Here is a 20,939-nt window from a genome sequence, read left to right as displayed (position 1 = left end):
ATATCGCAGTGCGTTAAATCTTTTTTTCTCTCTCTTTTTTTCGTACAGTCGATAAATGGACGAACGGAGAGAAACAAAAACGCACAATATGCTTCTATTGCGCGCGCTGATTCACGATGCACACACACATATATACACACACAATAAGCCACGGAGTGCGACTATATAAATAAATATGAGCATATTGATTTGCGCGTATGTGCATGCACAATCCGTATGAAAAACGAGATCCCGCATTCAACGCGAATCAAGAAAGAAAATCGGTATCTCGCCATTAATATTATTCTCTTTATTGCACACACAATTCGCGTAATGTATTCGCCGAATTTTAAATAAATTATAACACATCCTACGACGAAACGCAATCGCATTGCAGAACAAAAGCGCATATATTGTATATACCTATATGTACCCTCCGAAATTCTTTTCAATATTTACATATCTGGTTTTAATATTTATAATATAACACAAAACTGGCGTATAATTCAACTCACGAGAAAGAATCGAGTGCACTTCACCCCCTACGAATTTCCACTTACCGAATTGCATAACGTAATGCAACCTTAAGAGACGTGCGCGTGTTAAACAGAATCTCGAGAGCGTAAACGTGCGTGCCACTTGAATCGATGGACGATCGAGGTCTGTCCGCAGCATGTATGCTATACGCGAGTGAGAGAAAGAGAAAGCGAGAGATAGAGATAGAGAGAGAGAGAGAGAAGAGATTAATCCTAGGAGCGGAGACGCGCAGGGAGATATTGTCATTGGATATCAGATGCGGGAGTTAAAGGCCAGGTGAATCTCGGCGTGTCGCGTCGGGGATGACGTTACAGAGAGATGACATTACCACTATAGATCGTGGAAATCGGAGTCGATGTGCGCTGAGATGTGTGCGCGCGCGCAAGACCGTTTCAACGTCGGGTATCGATGGATCGATGCTTATATCGGACGCGATATGACACGTGAGTCAAGTGATACCAAAGATAATAATTTTGCGCGCGCAAATTTGCAGCGGATCCTCTCTCTCTGTTTCTCGACGGCGCTCGAGATTTATCGAGCGGATCGATACGCGCTTATCGCGTGTCTCGCAGGAACTACTTGTCATTTGAGAGAGAGAGAGAGAGAGAGAGAGAGAGAGGCGTCGCTTCTCCGAAACCAATTGTCTCAGATGTGCACGAAAGTAAAAAGGAGACGAGCGAGTTGTTTCTGCCGTCATTATGCGAAGAGTCGATTCTCTTAACAAGGTTAAACTTTGTCACGAGGACACTTTGAAGAATATCTATTCCGATATTCTTTTTACGCGTGAAAAAGTAAACTTTATTTAAGAGAAGAAATGAGGAAGGCAGGATTTTTTTATAAATATAAAATATCTCGACAAATAAGATTAGGATCATTAGTTGGATATAGAAAATTATACAAGTAATTTTTAGTGTGCAAACAAATAAATTGATTAAAATGGAGTTTAAATAATTATACAATGCAGCAAACAATTAGAAAATGCATTAAACTTTTGATAAGCAGTTTCAATCAATATTCGAGCTATATTATTCTTTACAATTTTCTCATGATAATACGATTACACACATGAAATAACAAGAGAACTCTCTGATTAAATTTTTATTACACACACGTCATGTTTTTTTTATCGATTACTTTCCGGAAATTTTATCATCGATTATATCGATAGATTGTACTCGTTCAACGCGATTATAATCTATTACCCTAATTTATTAGGTTAATAGAATAAATAATTTAAATAATTTAAATAACCGGCTGCTCGAGCGCTGTGCAATTTTCCAGCATACAAAATCCCGATCATACCTCGCGGAATCTATTAATCGCAGATGCAAATGTCAGATTAATAAGCATCTTCGCGGTTCTCGAACCAACGATCGGAGTCAATGTCGCAGGTGCTCTCGATCATGATTAACGATCTACGAGTTTAGAGTCCTAAAAAAAAATCGCCTCGGCAAGGACAACCATATTCCTCACTCTTTCCTATATCTTCCACAATCCTGCTCGTGTCTTTTTGTTTTTGTTTCTTTTTTCCGACGGAAGAGTACAACGGCGGTTATACAGACGACCGAGATTTAAAACCGGTAGCACCGTAGGGACCGGGTTGTATATTTTTAGAATCAACGCAGGTCGCGTGGGCGATCGCCTGGTCGGACCCCAGGTACTTTGTTTCTCGAGCGTGCATAGTTTGGTCACGACGAACCTGTCTGAACTGATCTTCTATTGAGTACAGTTTGAGAGGGTTAGAAAATATATAGGGTGTCTAAAAGATACGAAACAAAATGTTTCACACAAAAGTTGTAGGATTCGAGAGGGACATCTAATGACGATCTTAAGACTCTCAACTTAATTTTTTTCAATGGAACCTTTATAATTCAAAATCTTTATAATTGAAAAAGTACTTGATGAAAAAATGTTTTATTATAGTTTTCAAAAAGAAAGCTCTTTTAAGGATCATCATCAGATGTCCCCCTCGAAATCCTACAATTTTTTTTGTTTAATACATTTTTTCGTATCTATTAGACTTTACAAAATATTTTGATGCCAAAGTTAAAATGAGATACCCTGTATAATCCGTACTCTATAATTTTTAATAAAAAGTATGCATATTTTTTATTAGTTTTATAATCTTACTAATTTTGATGGTGTTTCGCAAATTTTTCTTATGATCAAATGTATTCCGTAACTTCAAAAAGATTAAGAACCGCCTGGTGCAAGGGTCATCTGCACTGTCTAGAGTCGTAAAAGCCGTAAATTATACGAAATTGACAAACCACAGTCGGTTATTTTAAAAATAACCATTTTCTTACGATTTATGGTTTTACGACTCTCTATGTAGATAATTTTTTTAGAATTTATCCTGAAAAATTAGGGTATCGTAAAACAATATGGTATTGGAAGAATTTGTATGAGTAATTCTGAATAAATACTTAACTCTTAAAATTCTTCCAATACCATATGAATCATCCCACGATTACAATTTTCAGGGCAAATTCTAAGAAAAAATTCTCTTTGTGTATTGCAGATGCCCCTTTATCGCGTCTGTTCGTAACTCTAAACAAGTACACTATATCTTCATTTGCTCGACGGTGGAATCTCAATGCCAACAAGAGGGTTTTCATATCATGTACCGTTAAAGTATAAGCATACACTCATCAACTGCAGATGATGCAATTGAGATGATTGAAAACTATTGGTTTAATAATACATATATGCAAAGATTCCGATAAACGCGTAAATATATAAGAGTGCAATTGTAATTCCAGTAATCAACGAGCGTTGTTGAGTAATTGTAAACGAAACTAATTTCACATTTATGAGAAGCGTGCTTATGCATCTGCGTCATGACACGCACGTATATATACATGTGTAAACAATTTATGACATCGTCAAAATCGGACTCTGCTATCTAAATTTCTTGGAGTAAAAACTGAACAATCTCATTCCAAAAGAGTGAAAGTTTACTCCAAAAAAGTGAGATTTCTCTCTTTTGGAGTAAAATTCCATTCTTTTAGAATGAGATTGTTCAGTTTTTACTCCAAGAAATTTAGAGAGTAGAGTCCGATTTTGACGATGTCCAAAAGAGTGAAATTTTACTCCAAAAGAGAGGAATCTCACTGAAGTAAAAACTGAACAATCTCATTCCAAAAGAGTGGAAGTTTACTCCAAAAGAGTAAGATTCCTTTCTTTTGGAATAAAATTCCACTCTTTTGGAATGAGATTGTTCAGTTATTACTCCAAGAAATTTAGAGAGTAGAGTCCGATTTTGACGATGTCCAAAAAAGTAAAATTTTACTCCAAAAGAGAGGCATCTCACTCTTTTGGAGTAAACTTCCACTCTTTTAGAATAAGATTGTTTAGTTTTCACTCCAAAAAATTTAGAAAGTATAGCAGTGTATATTTAGAGAACGATAGGCCGAAACAGCCCAGTATACATATATATATTTCGATATATCTGTTCGATCGGTATAGAAACGCAGCAAGGAGGAAAGGTCTAAGGTTTAAGGTCTCCGGCGATTCTAACGCTGCGCCTTAATTATCGAGGCAATTACCGCAGTGGGGAGAAGAGTGTTATCGCTCGTCGCGCGACACGCGTCCACATGTTCGAACGGGTTTCATGTCCCTTCGCAGTATTACAGACACGCTGTTGCCATCGTTTACAAGGTTAACGGCGAGAGTAGCGTTTATTAAACGCTCCCCGTAATGGATGACCGACAAGAATGGAGCTGTTTGCCGCAATTACGCACAGAGGAAAAATTATTATTTTATTGTTTTACGCATATTTTTATACTCACTTCATAAATAAGGTCTAACGATAGTTTACGCTTTTTCCTCCTTTTTTTTTATTTTAAAGTGGGACAAGCGTGGGAAACGACAGAAAAAACCGCATGCTCCAAGAATCACGAAAGATGACTCAACTTATCAGGTTGATGTTACGAATTGCATGCCTTATCATTTTTTTATCGGGACATTGGTGCGTTCACCCTTCTAGCAGTTCATCGAACCAGATTTCGCGTATTCGTTCTCTGTAAATATTAGACGTTTAAACGATCGCACGAATATATTGGTAATATATATCTCACGAATATTATTGTATGTTCCACCGCGACCTCGGTTCATCCACGTGCGGTTGCTGATAACAGGCAAAGAAAAAAAAAGGAAAAATAATAAAGAGCTAAAAACACAATAGGCACGCATCTCTTTTCATGGTCACTCGTTTGCGTTTTTAGGACAATATTATTCGAGACCAATTTTATTCAAGTAAAAAATATATGTATATAAGATTAACTTATCACAAGTAAAACAAAGATAAAAAAAATATATAAACTTGGAGAATCTTCCAGCCAAATATTTCGACTGCACTCTCCTGTTTATCACTGATAACCATTTCGAGAGACGGAATAAATAAATAGATAAATAAGAAACACAAGAAGACGCGATAAACGGTAAAGGTAAACATCTCGAAACAACTCAATGCGTAATTTCTCATTCGTGCGTCAATTACAGGCGCGTCTATACGTGTGTCTATGTACATATGTACGTACGGATTCACCGCGCAGCTGCAAAAGTACTAAGACTAATATCCGCAATTTTGCAATTTTAAGCCGTCGCCTACGTGCTAACTGGCCGGAGTGAAAGAACTTGGTTCTGAGAACGTTCCGTAACGTTAGTCACGAAACCCTCGAGACGCATTGACGCGCTTATTACGGTGATTTCCACGATAAGTGAATCCCAGTGTCAAGGGAGGAAGTCGCGGCGAATTAGTTTCTCGAGAAATGGCACTAAAGTGTACGAAAAAGATTACACGTTTGTTCCTACATTCGTCGCGCTCTTCGTGCAATTATCGCGTGATTTTTTTCAAGTCGGCAGACAGAGAGAGCAAATTGATGATTTCGTACCTTTGAAGGGAATGAAAGCACGCGATCGATCTCGATTTAGCCGCGAATAGTGAAAGTTCAATATATCTCAATAGCGAAGGAAAGTAGTACAATAAACGATCCCGCGAATAAGAGAGATCGATAAAATCGAGATGGAAAATTCGCTTTGCATTACGGGGAAGCCTTTCTATTATACATACGTATATCAACGAATGTTACGATGTAGCCGCGGACACGAATGATGGATCGTAAGACCGGAACTTCGCGAGGGTGTTTGCGGATGTGGTAACGAAATCGTCGCTCTTTAGCCGCAAGGTTTCTTGTCTGCCGCGTTCTTGCGGTTTTTTAACAGACAGCGGAGCCGTGAACCGTCACGATAAATATCGAACGTAGTTATGATCGCGGATAAAGATTCTGCGCAAACCGTTTTTATCGTGGCCCGATCTCGTTCGGTCACGTTTTTATACACACGACGGGACGAGTTTAATAAACGTTTCGGGACAATTTTGGTTTTTCTCCCGATGCTGATGCTGTTTCAATTTTACGCACGACGGGAGAGTTTGATTTACGTGTCTTACAACCTGTTATTGACAAATGCGTTCGTAAACGCTGCGATGGTGACGAACGACGCGCGCCCGTTCAACAAATATAGTTGTTAAAATATATTTGAGATCGACGAGCAAAAATATCCAATTGCATACACAACGATCAAACAAATAATCATTGACCGAGTACTCGCAAAAGTGGACGAATAAGTATGTAATGCGCAGGTACGCAAGTACAAATACATACGTATGTGCTTGAGGGGATAAGTATTTGCGGCCAGCTATCATCAGGATGTAATGAAGATGATTGCAATTTATAGTAGTTCGCGAGACCGTATAGGTATCACACGAGAGACTGTGTCATCATTGACTAATTATAACGTAAACTATCATAATAGCGCTTTACTGATACACAATGTTATGTAGTACACAACATTATTAATACAATTATGCGTCACTAGCAAAGATTTTTTTAGTCCTTTCATGTAATAAATAATATAAAATATACTAAATAGTTTTACTACTATATCAACTATATTATACTATACGAATAAACTAACACTTCTCGAAGGAACTTTGCACGACAATTTGAACAAGGATATACAATCGATCGTGACAAAAAATATATTTTTTAATGTTCCATAAAGAAATTTTCTGATATGTATAATATTCTGACCTTTTTTTTCTTCGTGATGATCGTGATAAGATGATGACTTGGAAATTTTGCCGCAAAAAACGTCTTATTACGATTGAAAACGACGGTGTTCTGGAACATAAAATTAGGACACACATGACAAAACTGTATTAACTATTTTTCAAATAGCAAATCATAATTTTGACAGAGCATAATTTATATATATAATATTTTTTTGCATTATCGACCATCCGTACACATAATGAAGTAATTACAAATATTTTTTTTTAATTAATCTCTCGCTCACGGTTCGTTATTATGATACAATTCTTAGAAATATAGCATTGATATGCGCTATCGTAAACCGGATCAAGTTGTGGTTTTTATGTACGTATTAACTTTTGTATGTGTATATATCACGTGTTTCTCTTTTTACAATTTTACTTATTCCGAGGGAAAAAAATTAGAATAAATTATACTTTTTTTATCTCTTGCATTTTTTCTTTTTATCTCGATTTTCGTTCGCGTTCACTTCTCTGTCTCTTTCTCTATATCGCTTTTTTTCATGTACACACCCTTTACTCGCTCTCTGTTTCTGTTTTCACACATTGTTTTACACACAAAATGTTTAACTCGTCACTGATTCAATCAAAATAATCTTCGTGGTCTTTACTTTTATTGATGCATTCAGAATTAAATCTGAGATTAAACTACTTACTGGTGCAATTAGTAGTATTACACAAATATGACTGACAAAAATACGCCGACAGTTGTCACAAAGTTCCTCTCTCACATACAAATTGAGACTGATGCCTAACTGATCTGAACGTAATTGTGGAAATAAGACTGACGTTGTTGCGCGTCCTTTTTAAAGGACAAAAAGAAGAGGGGAAAAATCTATCATCTGAAAACACGTCTACCAATGAGAATGACGTGATAAGTAGGCGTCACAAGGTTTGCCTTTTCTATTGGCTGGACCACAATGAATCATTTTCATCCCCAACCGACTTAAAGCCTAAACCTCTTTTATTTAGTTTTCTGCAAAAATGTCAAGATTATTTCCTTTTTTCTTTTTGTATTATTCTTTTTTTGTTCCAATAATATAATATTAAAATAGGATTGGAATTATAGAATAAACAAATCTCGGCCTTTTCCTCACGGGACTTTAATAATAATGAAAAATTTTATTTTATTTTTTTTTTATTTTTTATTGTTAGACATTCGCTATTTTACAAGTAAAAAGGCAGAAAAATTTTGTTAATCATATTGTACGCTTTGATCTTATTATATAAAATAATTGTAAAATAAATTTTTTTATTGAGTTAATATTTGCATCGACTTCAAAAGACCCCTGCACAATGCCAGGCAACAGGCAATAAGAACAGACAGTAGAGAATATCCACCAATAAAAATAATAGAGAATTAATTGAAAATTAATAGAGAATAATATCTATTCCCTTTTCTTATTGGTGAATTTTCTATTTTCTGTTCCTATTGCCTAAGCAAGAGCCTAAAGTGATTGTGATCATTCGATAGCTTTAGAATTTTTTCAATAAGAGTATACGAATCGAAGGCTACTGATAAGATAACGTAAATCTACTTTGCTTTAAATATCATCACCTTTATATTTAAATCTATGCTTTGTTAGAAGAATCAGGGGATTTATTAAAATAATATCAATGTCGAATTGAGATTTATTTAATTATTTGATATCGCCCCAGGAAAAATTTATGTTCTGTACATAACTAATTAGTTTCAATAAAAAATTAATTTTTCTTGAAATTGATTATCATATTCGCGTTTACTTTTTTTATAACCTATAAAAATTTAAATTTGTTTCACATTATTATTAAATTCTTAACTGTTTCGTCTTTATATGTTTTATATATATTTTACATTGCGTTTGTGCATGTTTTACATAAAAAATATAATATGAGATACATTTATGATGCACAATGTGAAATATCATCAATCGATCGATTCTGCATGTTATTTTCTGCATTTCCAATTTGATCGACTTATTTAATCCTCGATCTGTCGAATGTACCGCGGAAAAAATAACAGTTATGTGCAGGAAAGAAGTAATATAATTGATGTTATTTGTTTGTGTACAAGCGTGATATCTGTGATCATTGACTCATCAAAGGCGAAAGGTATATTGCGGTGGACTTTCAGCAGAATATCAAACAGGTTACTCAGAAACGGGATGAATCATAAACGGGATGCGACTTTTTCAAAGAAACAGGTTCGACCCAACAACCGGTCGATCCGAGATTTTAAAGAAGGGATGGATTTTCGCATTGACCGCTGAATGTTTAGTCGAATTCAGAACACCACCATGAAGAGGAAGCGATTTCGATGATTCATTCGAAGAAATAAAACGACATTACGGCCATGCAATCTTATCGCATGTTTTTATGTGCATTACATAATCTTATTATGATAGAATGGTTTAATTATATAAAATAGGTAAGTTTTCTATTTCAAATTACCTCTCAATACTAGAAAAAAATTAATATATTATACATTTCATTTGATTGCTTATTATTCTCTCAGAAATGCTATTTTTAAAATTTTTCTTCTACATTTTCTAAATGTTAATTGTGTAAAAAAATATATTGAAGAGTATTTAGAATTTAAAAATCAACTTTCCAAGAATGACAGGAAGAGTTTATACAAAATTTGCCTTTAAATATTTTTTTATTGGAGATATACATAAACGAAGATTTAAATTGTATGTGCAAACAAAAATCTATTGTGCGACGTGTGAAAAGAGTATCCTCGTCTAAAACTTCGAAATGTTGATTTTTTCCACACTTTAAATGTTTAGAATCTAAAAAAATACAATCTTAAGAGATTTTGTAAAAATATGTAGAGTAAAAATAAGCGAACAAATATAACATTTACATTTACCTATATAAATCAAAAATATTTGCTTTTCCACATAACAGTCTTTTCGTTGTTGTTTGACATCTGCGTGAATTTTATGCGTCTTTTTCAAAGCTGTTTTCTCTTAATTAGATTTCAATTAGAAATTTGTGATGTATTCACAATGAAAATATAATAAAGTATCTGAGAGAGACTCTGAATTTTCAGATTAAATGTGTTAACTAACTTTAAAGTAAATGTCAAATTTTTTCGCTTTTTTAATAAAATACAGTCCACTACCTGCAATTTGCTTTGTTCTTTTACTTCACGTTTCAATCTCGTTTCCCTTTGTTGTTTTCAATCGAAAGCAAAACCGTCAACGTCCGTTCGTAGAAATTTCGTACGCGAGACTTCTGACGAGAATTATTTTTCTCGGAAATTGTGGATCTGCGGCACGAACGTTTTAACTTGCACGCGGTGTAATTAAGAGATGTTCGTCGGCCGGAAGTCGCTCACCGCATAATTCGGTAATAAGGCGCTTCTAATCGCGGCCGGATCTGCCAACTTGCATTTTCGTGCGGCGCGCGATCTCGTTAATTTCGCATGAAACGACGAGACGCGACCGACGTCGGTTTCGGGAGGAAACGCGCCAGGAAGACGATTTTTCATGCAGGATGCGAGGTTGCATGGAGCGGCCGATATTTTTAGCCGATAACGCGCGAACAACGGCCGGCTTTGGAGCGGATTATAAATGCTCCTCGATATATATTTCACGTTGCCGCGAGAGATGACAAAGAGAGATCTGACCGATCTCTTCCCAGAGACTGGGGAAATAAAGAGAGGGCCAAAAGAGTGATATCGCGCGCGTTTAAACGCGAACTATAAAATTTTATCGCGTATTATGGTCGACCTGAAAATGCATACGATTTATTAAATGCGCGTAATGTTATCTCGCCTCGGGAACACAAAAGCTACTACGGACTCGGACATACTCGTAAATCTGCGAAAGTGCGTTTTACAATTTTATAACATAGCTCTCTTGCGGAATGTATCACAATGACACCATGTTGCACATCTATAAAAAAAATTTTTTTTTTAATACATTCTTACCTTTTTACTCATTTTTTTATCTAGAGATTTTTTTAAATATAAAAGTTTTATAACAACTATTCTAATATTTATCAAAAACGAAAAGAGATTTTTCAAGTAATTATTTAAAATATATATTAAAAGTGTTTATTGAAAAAAATATGTTTAATTACATTAAAAATCTAGAATATACAGTTATAGCTGATAGTGTCAGTAATGCATTTATATGGAACTTAGACAAATGGATGCATGAACAGAGAATTTATTTTTCACTTTTTAAGCAGCTTTAAGATCTATTCTATTAATATATATTCAGCACTTCTGTAGGAGTGCGTTTCAAATAATTTTTTAATTTTTTTCGGAATCCTGGATTTTTTGGACCTAATAGTTTGAAAATGGTTAAATATATTTTTTACGTACACACATACACACATATATATTCCATTAGGACTTCATAGATATGCTATAGATACTCTTCCTAATATTAAAAATGCATTAATTAAAAACGCTCAAATTAAATCTCACACATAATTCACAATAAAATTTTGTCTTAATGATATTTCGTAAATAAATTAAATAAAAACATTTCATTGTTAGATGTAATAATCTGAAAATTGTTTTGCGCGATTAGAGATTTGAAATGGTGTGAAAGACGTCATTTCGTCATCTTTTCCCGGGTACCTATTATTTCCCTTCAAAACTGCACCTGCAAAGGTTTCAATAGATCTACTACGAAGTTTACAGGTCAACGTTTTAACGGGTCTGCTACTACGACTCGAATAGTTCCCCTTGTCACCACACAAACTGTTCGTACACTCAGATGTTCTCTAAAAATGCACGAAATATAAAACGGCACGATTATAAAAGAAATGAGAGCGCATGAAATTGTTATTTATCTTTGGATTCGGAGATAACATTATCAAAGATTCTGAATTTATTTATTCATTATTTTCTCTTCTTTTCTGTCTCTCTCTCTCTCTCTCTCTCTCTCTCTCATATAATCCTATAACTAAATTTGTTTGTGATAAATTTATATGACACGCAATATATAATCTGTCAAATTTATTTTCAAAATATAGAATTATTTGATTTCTTACGCATCAAACTTATAGGATATAATTACTTTTTTATTAATTTTATGACTTTATGTAAATTTATCTGCTCCTAAAGAATCTGTGTCTAAATCTTAAAAGTAAATAAGAGGGTTTACTTTTGAAATAAATACTTTTGTTTACTGATCAGTTCGAGCCTAGACCTTTTAAAGCTTACTACGGTGGTCCCTCTCTTTTCCAGGACTACAGTTTTCAAAACTAAAAGAAGATTTATTTTTCTGTTTTGAAAAAAAGGTTTAGGAAAGGAAATATAGGGCCATGCAAAAAGCCAAATACCTATTAGTCTTCCACGAAACTGCGTAGTTTTCAGATTTTAGATTTATAATTCTTCAAGTTTGTTTTTTTTTTCACTTGTGTTAATCTGACTTAATGCTGTTTCTTCAAATCGGAATGTTAAACCAATTTTCAAAAGAAGAAAGCTTGTCGCTATTTAAATACGCCTATAATCGCATCATCAAGCGGTGTATTTCTATACCATAACATAGCTTCACAAAAGATTTGCAAGTATCTATTTCGAGGGTTTCTTAGCATGCGGCGATGTCACATCTGGCAACATCTTGTGTATTGTGTCCTCATTTCTCCGTTCTCTCTTCAGCTCCTTTTCTTGTCGTTTCTCTTCGTCTGTTTTCGTTGGGATTTCTAAAAAGATTCGCATGGCATCACGTAATAAACGAGAGAAGAAAGGGGAGGCTAAAGACCTGAAAACTGGTCCTGCTCGTCGACAAGGTCCCTATCTTTATGGCATCTCCTTGTGAGAAGGACAAAAAAGGTTCTCCTTTCTCGTTTCTTCGCCTGAGAAGTACGTAGTTCCTGGAATCGGGTAAGGTTTTCTGAGACTTTCGAGACTCGTCCGGTGAATCCCGCGATATATCGATGAGTCTCTACTGCGCATTGGAAAAATTCCCCTCGGTTGATCCAAGTTTACTGGCAAATGTAAGATGAAATAAATCGACAGATGATGTTTTTCGCGTGGAAAAATATTTTTGGAAAAAGGTGATATCGGCAGTGATGTCAACTTTATGATATTCTACCTGCGAGATCCGAAAGAAACAGGTGCGTCTGTAGTCAGACGGAGAAAGGCTCACAAAAAATTATGTTCCAATAATGCAAATTTTATTCGCAATATTATATTGACGTTCCATTATAAGAACAAAGCTAAATATAGCTTCTCTCTCTTTTTCTCTTTAAATTTCGTTTGCTTTTATTTTCATTTAATTGAATATAGAAAGCATAAAAAATAAAATATAAAATTATACAAAATATATAAAATATTAATGCACATGTTTCGCAAAATTAAATTAAATTATGCCTTGACGGAAAATTCATTATTCTTTATCCAATCGATTCGCACGCACACACATTCAATGTTTTAAAATGCGGATAGTCGAACAATAAAAGAACAAAGGAATACAGAACGATCGTTTACTGGAACGAAATTACATTAGCATTAAACGCGTTATTCGAGCCACGTAATTATAGGGTATAGCGAGCAGCAGATATATTCAGTATATCGGAATAACATCGATAGATCTGATGGAATGGAAACGATACGCTGTAGAAGCACGCTGGCACACAACTGGTTTTTTTTATCGGCCATAAAACCCTTTTGGCCTATAAGAGAGTCTCGGGGAATTCAATATAAAGACAGAAGGAAGAGAATCATTTAAAGCTCGCCATGCAGGCGGATTAAAATCCCCATAAATGCTTAGATCGTCCTCGACTCTACCGCGAGTGGAGATAAATCAGTACGAGGAACTAGAAGTTAAATCGCGTCTCAACCTTCCAAACGACACGGTTCACGAAAAAAAGAAGTAACAAAAAAGAACAATTATGAAGGGCTTAGACAGCAATAACCTTGGATTGCGCGAGCAAAAGAGCGAAACGCGTGCGTTTTCTGTGTATCGTCATGAAGATAGAATTAGGGCACAAGCTAGAACGGTTGTTAGCGTGGGAGGGAGAGGTCCTAATCACAGTAATTTTGTTATGGGAGCCACGAATAGGGATGCTCCGGTGCGCCTTCTACACGATGCATTTTAATAAACGCCAGAGAGAGCAATGCTTAGCCAGTGAAAGAAAGAGAAACTGATGGATAGACCCACGAGTGGAAGAGGAAATGCGGTATGGGGGAGTGAACAGAGAGGAGCCCTATGGTGTTGCCGTATGGGAAATCGCCAGCGGCGATGGTCAACGCGCGCATAATCGGTGGGCGTTACGCGAGATTATTACGGGAAGCCAAAAAGTAACGATGAATTATTCTAACAATAAGTTCGCGCTGTGCAGCCGCAATATGCGGAAAGAGCCTCGACCAGGTCTCCTTTTCGCGTCCGGACCAATAAGAGACGTTCCTTGACCCTTGGGATGCACGGAGGACCAGACTACGTATATAAACTCGCTTTCGCGATTCCAAGGAATCATCTACCGGTTCTCTGTTCGGCCCGAGGGCCTGAGAGCCCTTTCGGAAATTATGGGTTAGTGAGGCTATGCCGATCCTTGCTTTGCCCCTCGCTGTCCTTCTCCTTTCCCTTCCCACTCTCATTTCTTTTATCCACTGATGACTCTCCACGTAATCCGGTACGGCTCCACCTTGTGACGTTTAACCTGCGTGTGACTACCTGCCGTCTGACATTTTATGTTCGACTACTCTCCTTTAAAGTCTCTATACAAAATTTTATGCATTTTTTCTAAATTGCTTTCTCAATTTATTAAAAAGATATATTTTTTTCAATAATAAATGAATACATAATAACTTGCATCTATCTGTTGTTCGGTTTTTCAAATATTTTGATTATATGAATTTTTCTTTAAGAGGATAAGAAGAAATTAAAATAAGCTTTTTTTTTAACTAAAAACTGATATTTTTCTCCAAATACAATTCTCACAATCCTATACAATCAATAAGATTACAATTATAAGATTATTTTTAATATTATAAAAAAGGAAAAAGATTCGAGCTAAATAAAAAGGCTAAATATTGTAGAAAAAGATTGCACGCATTCATCATTTTTTATGATTTGCAGTTGTGATTCACGGAAGTTATTTACCGAATCCGTAAAAAGGAAGTCGTTGCGTCCTGAAACGCAATAATTATGGATGAGTGATGTCATGCTGATCGTTCCTTTCTTCCTTTTCACTCCGGCTTATTATCTCTTCATGCTCACGCATTTTCGCAACGAGTCAATGACACGACAATTTACGAATTTATACTTCAACTCTTTTTAACATCATCCATTTACCTTACCGTATTACTTCTGGTCACGAAGACGGGCGTAACTTCACGCTCGCTACCCGAAAAAAGTATCGTTGTCGGCAGCTATAATGACATTTATCGACAATTTTAAGATTTTTATGCGGAGTTGCACAAAAGAAAATTTTTACGATTAAATACATATTATATTTTAATTGTCTTCGTCGTATTTAAACGTAATTTAAAACAGGTTTTGCTTCGATGATTTCAAATTTCCCCAAACACGTTGTGGCTCTTTCGCCACATAAATTCTACTACCGAGTCGGAAAAAACATATTTTTGGCCAAAGAGAAATAAAGAAGAGCTCGTAGAGTTTTCTCGTTAATCCAAACCCGGGACTCGGCTCTCGGAAATCCTCTTTAGGATGAAAGTATTAGTGGAGAGGAAACGGCCGGGCTCTCGCCAATTTTTATTTTTTTTCTCTCTCGGACACGATGATGAATAATTAGAGAGGTGCTCGGATTTTTTTCGCCCCCGTGGGATCTGCAAATACGTACACGAGAGCAGCCGAATGCAACCTTGCATCGTTCGCCTGCAGGGTTATATGCACTCGTTATCTCGCTGTTTCAGTGACCCGTTCGACCGAAAAAAACATGCTCGCCGCAAGGGAAATTCGAGTCTCCGGTTGCGAGACACTTACGAAGGAGGAAAATCTTATCGTGAGCAAACAAGATTCTCGAGGAAAATCTTAGCGCTCTATTAGGATAAAGAGTTGCGATAGGCAGACTTACATCAAAGTAATGTTTACGAGATGTTGAGCTAAATCGGCTGCTCCTTGAAGAAAAAATGAAGGAATAACAACAATTCGTACATGTAATTTTATTTGATTTCGCTTATTAAATCTCGCGCGTGAAATATTATGAGCTTCAATTGTATCAGTGTAAATCGTGACATCGTTGTCGCTTTTAATGTATAGTCCTGCGCGCTTGGATTTATCAGATTTCATATCTAAAAATACCGCATGACTCATCAACTTTCGCATTTCGTAATCGTAATGTCATTTCTCGATTTGACATAATTTCATCATCTAATAAATATCGAACCGTTCTTTATTTCTATTTCAAGAAATGTTCTCTCTCATAACTCTCTAAATAAATTTAATAATTCTAATATATTCTACAAATATATAATTTAATAACTCGAATAATATTTCTAATATATAGATTTTCTCAGATGCACAATGAATAAGGTGGGAATTCCGTGTTTATAGATAACGTTAATCTGATTGCGCGATGCAACTCTATTATCTTATCGTATCGCGAGCTATGCATTTTCATGGACGCACACAGAAGCTGTTTTATTCGAGCGCGACTCATTGGTGGAATTGTGTCACCTGTTTCTGGTTCCAGTCGTATAAGTTATGCGTCACGCTTAGGAACCATCGTCCGCTCGAAGAGGGCAATGCTTGATTGTGCAATTCTCTGCCTTCCCCTTTCTCTTTCCTCCTTCCCACTCTTTATTCTCGAGGCTCGAGAGTGTGCCTTCGCTAAACGAATTAGCGGCTACTGGTCTTCAAGCGAGGATATATGGTAAGAAGTGGTTAGAAGTGGGAAAGAAAGAGCTAGGAGTTTAATGAACGAAGAGAGAGAAGAATCACAGATGATGCAAGACGGAGAAAGAAAGGGAAATATATTTCTCATTTCATTTTTTATATAGGGTGCATATTATTTATATAAAAAATAATAATCCTCTTGATTAATTACTACCGCAATAATATATTGTAATCATCGATCAAAAAAACACGACAAAATAATATAAGTTTAACTAATAATAAGACAAAAATAGAGAGCAGATGAAAAGAATGGTTAAGCCGACCGATAAGTCGTTAATCTTCAAATCACGTACACATAATTAGTTTTTTTACGCGTTTGCCACGCACGATATTATTATCTTACATGTGTTCTCGTTGCTCAGATCGTGGTAGCGGATCGACTTCGCGGAATGATACTTTCGGTTAGTTTACTACTTAGTCCGGTGCAGTCTAGCTAACGCGCAAAAAATTATTCTCGACATTCGCGCGAGTATACCGCCTTCGGCTTTCCGCGGTCTTTCTCTCCGGGGCGCACTGATGGACACGATTAACCAATTAGCAGCGGTGTTCCACTTGCACATGTATCATTGCCCTGCAGCTACGCCGCTCAAGTGGCTGGATGGCCGAACGCATTGTTGGCAAAGTACGAACAAAAACATTCTATTATTGCAATCTGAAAAACGATTCTTGCTCCGCCGCGCCGAGGTGTTTTCCAGAGTGCACGACCGTTTTTTATCCATAAATTAACAATAAGGCTAATCGACGCTCGCATAATTTTTTCTGTTAATATTTCTTCAACTCACTGATGTCTTAATATCGAAGTCGATGTTTTTTCAGTCGAACAATAATTTTTCTTTCTCTAAAATTTATTTGAAAATCCGCGAGTACGTTATAACATTTTTTTACCAATGTTTTTGTGTCGAAAATAATATTTCTGTGTAGTAGAGAAATATAAAGACAATTTCAGTTGAAAAATAAATAATTTCCATTAATCTCGTCAATAAATGTATATATTATACTACCTATATTTCATCATTAATGTTTTCTGCGAAACTTCGCGCGAATATCTAAATGCGGCGCGTCCGGTCCGACGACGGCGATATTTTTCTCGATCTCCGGGTCCATAAAAATTAGTCTCCGCCCCCAGTCGTTCGGGTTAACGTATTCGTATATGCACCGGCGCGGCAACGTTCGCGGCCGACAAATGTCGAAGTTCGTCGACCCAAAATACTTGGCATTCCACGAAAACCGACCCGCCAAACGCGACGTATTCCTAGATGGTCATACTTTCGCGTCAGAGACGTGGCTCGTTCTCCTGCAAAGTCATTTGCACCGGTCCGCGCGCGCGATGACTCACGCGATCGGCAGTAAATTCACGCCGTACGTTGACCTAGACATCGGTCTAGTCTCGCCAGCTCCACACACGTGTACGGATCAGGTGGTGAAACCGACGAGGAAGCGAACGGTAGAAAATAAAAAAATTATAATAATAAACTATAGAAGCTCGTGCGGTTCCGGATGACTTGATGACTAAGAACGCGTTCGTACACGTTGCATTATCGTCAAGGGGGTGACTTCGCGATAGGGGTCTCCGTAGTCATTGCCACCGCCACGATATATCGTCGTCATCATGAGCATCATTTATGTCTGGGGTCCCGATGAGTCATCCGACCGTTGGGCCCCTACCTGGGCCCCTAAGATGCCAACGGTGCGATTCGCAGGGGCGCCTTCTTGAGCGTAAGGCCCCCACGCGCTAGCTAGCAGACTAGCTAGCCTTGTTAGATCCCCTATACACCTTGCACGATGCTGCTAATTATTCCGCGTACAACAGCCGGTGTGTCCCTGACGAATGCCACGGTACGGGAAGTCGGCGGTTCGCAAATAACATAGTCGACGATGCACCGCCAAGCTTTTTACCATATAGCTATTCCGTCGCGACAACAAGATTGCAGTTTCATTTTCTTTATTTCGTTATCGTTTACCAATATAAATGTGCGTGTGTAAAATATTATCAAAATGATTTCTCAATTTTTCATATCAATGAAATAATTGCAGAATCTAAAATTAGATGAAAATTATTTATGCAATTTCACGTGGTATTTATACTTCTATTTTTTCTGATTTTTGTTCATATAATATATATGTATACCTATATATTGCCGCACATTTTCTTCGATTTAATCTTATATGCTCCGTATGAGTGCACGCTACGGAATGTGATCAATTTCAAGGACGCACTGAAACCTGTTCAATTTTATCGGCCTGTTTCGCCGTGAATTCCGGTAGCGTGATTTCGAGCTTCGATTTTGCAGCTGCGGCTAGTCTTATCTCGGTAGTGGTAGTGTTCTTTTTGTATGTACGGTCAGATCCTGGTAGCGGGCGGCGCGACATAACTATAGGTGAAATAATGAGATAAGATTTTATCGAATGGCAGAGCAGAAAGTGCCTGTGGTCACGATGATAGAATAACGGCCGAGTTATTTTTAATACAGGGATCGTAATGTATGTTCCTTAGATTACTTGGCGCATGTCAACTGATGCAAATTATGAGTCACTGCGTTTACCGCTGCATTTCCCGGTAATGAATCGTATTCTCTACGTCTCAAATAATGTATCTAGTAATGAATAAACAATTTCATTGCGACGGTGGCACCAAAGTTGTTTCTATATTTATATAATATTATAACGTATAAAAGAATAGATAGAAGAAGTACAATATATAAATACACGTAAAAGTATATAAATAATATTTTCATCCTTCATTCATTTTAGATTCTGCAATTCTCTCACTGATATCAAAAACTTTAAAAATTATTTTATTTAACGTTTTAATATTTAAGAGCTGAATATATGATAATAATAATTACATCACGATACTCATACCAAACGCTATTTCAATCTGCGTAATATACATATATTGCGTCTGCTATAATGGTTTGTAAAGTGATTTCGTATCGCGAAAAGGTGCAAATTCATCGTCAAGCTCTCGGATCGCGAAAGCATAATATAAGACGGCTACCCGAGACGGTTGGGGAGAAAAATCGAGAAAAAGAGGCCAAAGTCATTCAACAATGTCACTCCACCGGCCGGGAAATAAATGAAATGCATTTCCATAGAGTGCATACTTCGATACTTGTGGACTATTAATATCAGTATGACAGTTTGACTAATGATCCTCAATATTCAAGCACAGCTTTGACATTACGAGATTAAAATCCGACGAATAAAAAAGAGATGGAATCGGAAGATAGGAAGGATAATAGTGGGAGAAAACTTTAGTCACACACGACGACTTAATACGATTATATTCGTTTGGCACGTCATTTGTATCCGTTAAACGCGCGTCTGCAAAGAAAAAGATAATCAAATCTGGAATTAAGCTCATTATACGTCATCCCTTGAAAGCGTTATATGCCTTATCATTTTCATAGGATTTGCATATATAAACAGCACGGTGTTGCTATTTTGAAAGAGCTAATTTTTACATACTTATATATTCGAAAATGAATTTGGTATATTATACAGAAACATAAATGGATCGCATGACGCACACAATCGATCGCTTTTATTAGTTTTGTGTCCCGGCAGAAGGAAAAATGACGGGCGAAAAACTGGCTCGATTACCCCTCTCGTCAGAGTCGATCAGCGCGGCAATAAGGGGTAGTTTACCCGGACCATCGAATTTGCGGGGCGTTAGAGCGGCGCGAGGGGTAGACCGGGGATAGTATAACAATCTCGCAGAGTGTTTCTGGATATCAGCCTTAATGCGGGGTGTCTGGTCAACCAGATGCCCTGATAGGCCGATACAAATTTTTTATTCATGACTACCACCCTGATGGGATTTTCATCGCTGGCTCACCTGTCTGGCCACCGATCAGTGTCCGATGTGATTATCCGGGCCATGCGTATACCGCTTTCCATCGCGGGCCATCGGTGTTTTTCCCGTTTCATCAACGTTGACGATCCAATCGCTAGCATTTTCCGAATTTTTTATTTCGCCAAACCTATTCGCGCGTATTCGGTTTTACTCACGCTGATCGATATAAATAAATCCGAATCGCAATTTTCTTTACCGAGCAAACGTTTTACTTTTAGCCATTTACATGAATTTAAGCTATAAAGTTTAATTTTCGCATACTTTATCCGTTAATTAGACGCAAATGCTTATTGCTCGGCCATTGAAGAAGCCATCGTGTCTCTGCCCCGTGTTTTCTCATGCGAGAAACTGCAACAGCCCGAATTGCAAGCTTATTTCACAAGCGAATCCCGCCTCTCTTGGAAACCGAAAATTAAATCGCGACTTTCAATGAGAGGGGGCTTTTTTCCTGCCACGAATCGAATAACTGCCGAGTGGCAAAAATGAATGGAAAGGAAGAGAATGCGAGAGAAAGACAGAGAGGGAGAGAGAATCTGCCGAAATTATCGTTCATCAACGGAGCGCTCATAGGAGTCTCGTGGGAATCCGCGCTCATCCGCTCTTTGTTGCATAGCAATTAAAATTAGTGCTGTTAATTACGCGCCGCCGC

At 37.0% G+C, this 20,939-nt stretch overlaps 1 protein-coding gene across 6 annotated transcripts in view; it reads right to left on the bottom strand.

The window, feature by feature from the left end:
- The window catches only part of LOC114945327 (uncharacterized), a 67,196-nt gene that overhangs the window by 28,770 nt on the left and 17,487 nt on the right, over window positions 1–20,939 (bottom strand). For 5 of the 6 annotated variants that reach the window (XM_029321479.2, XM_029321483.2, XM_029321482.2 and 2 more), the window contains exon 4: window positions 6,612–6,701. The gene's annotated coding sequence lies outside the window, so the exon portion shown is untranslated. Of the gene's footprint in view, window positions 1–539; window positions 621–6,611; window positions 6,702–20,939 lie in introns of those variants that run through there. The other variant, XM_029321485.2, reaches the window with a different exon arrangement.

Source organism: Nylanderia fulva, unplaced genomic scaffold (genome assembly GCF_048542155.1).
Source record: "Nylanderia fulva isolate GAGA-0341 unplaced genomic scaffold, ASM4854215v1 Scaffold2, whole genome shotgun sequence".
NCBI lineage: Eukaryota > Metazoa > Arthropoda > Insecta > Hymenoptera > Formicidae > Nylanderia > Nylanderia fulva.
Note: the sequence above shows the minus strand (reverse complement) of the source record. Positions and strands in the feature narration are given on the sequence as shown.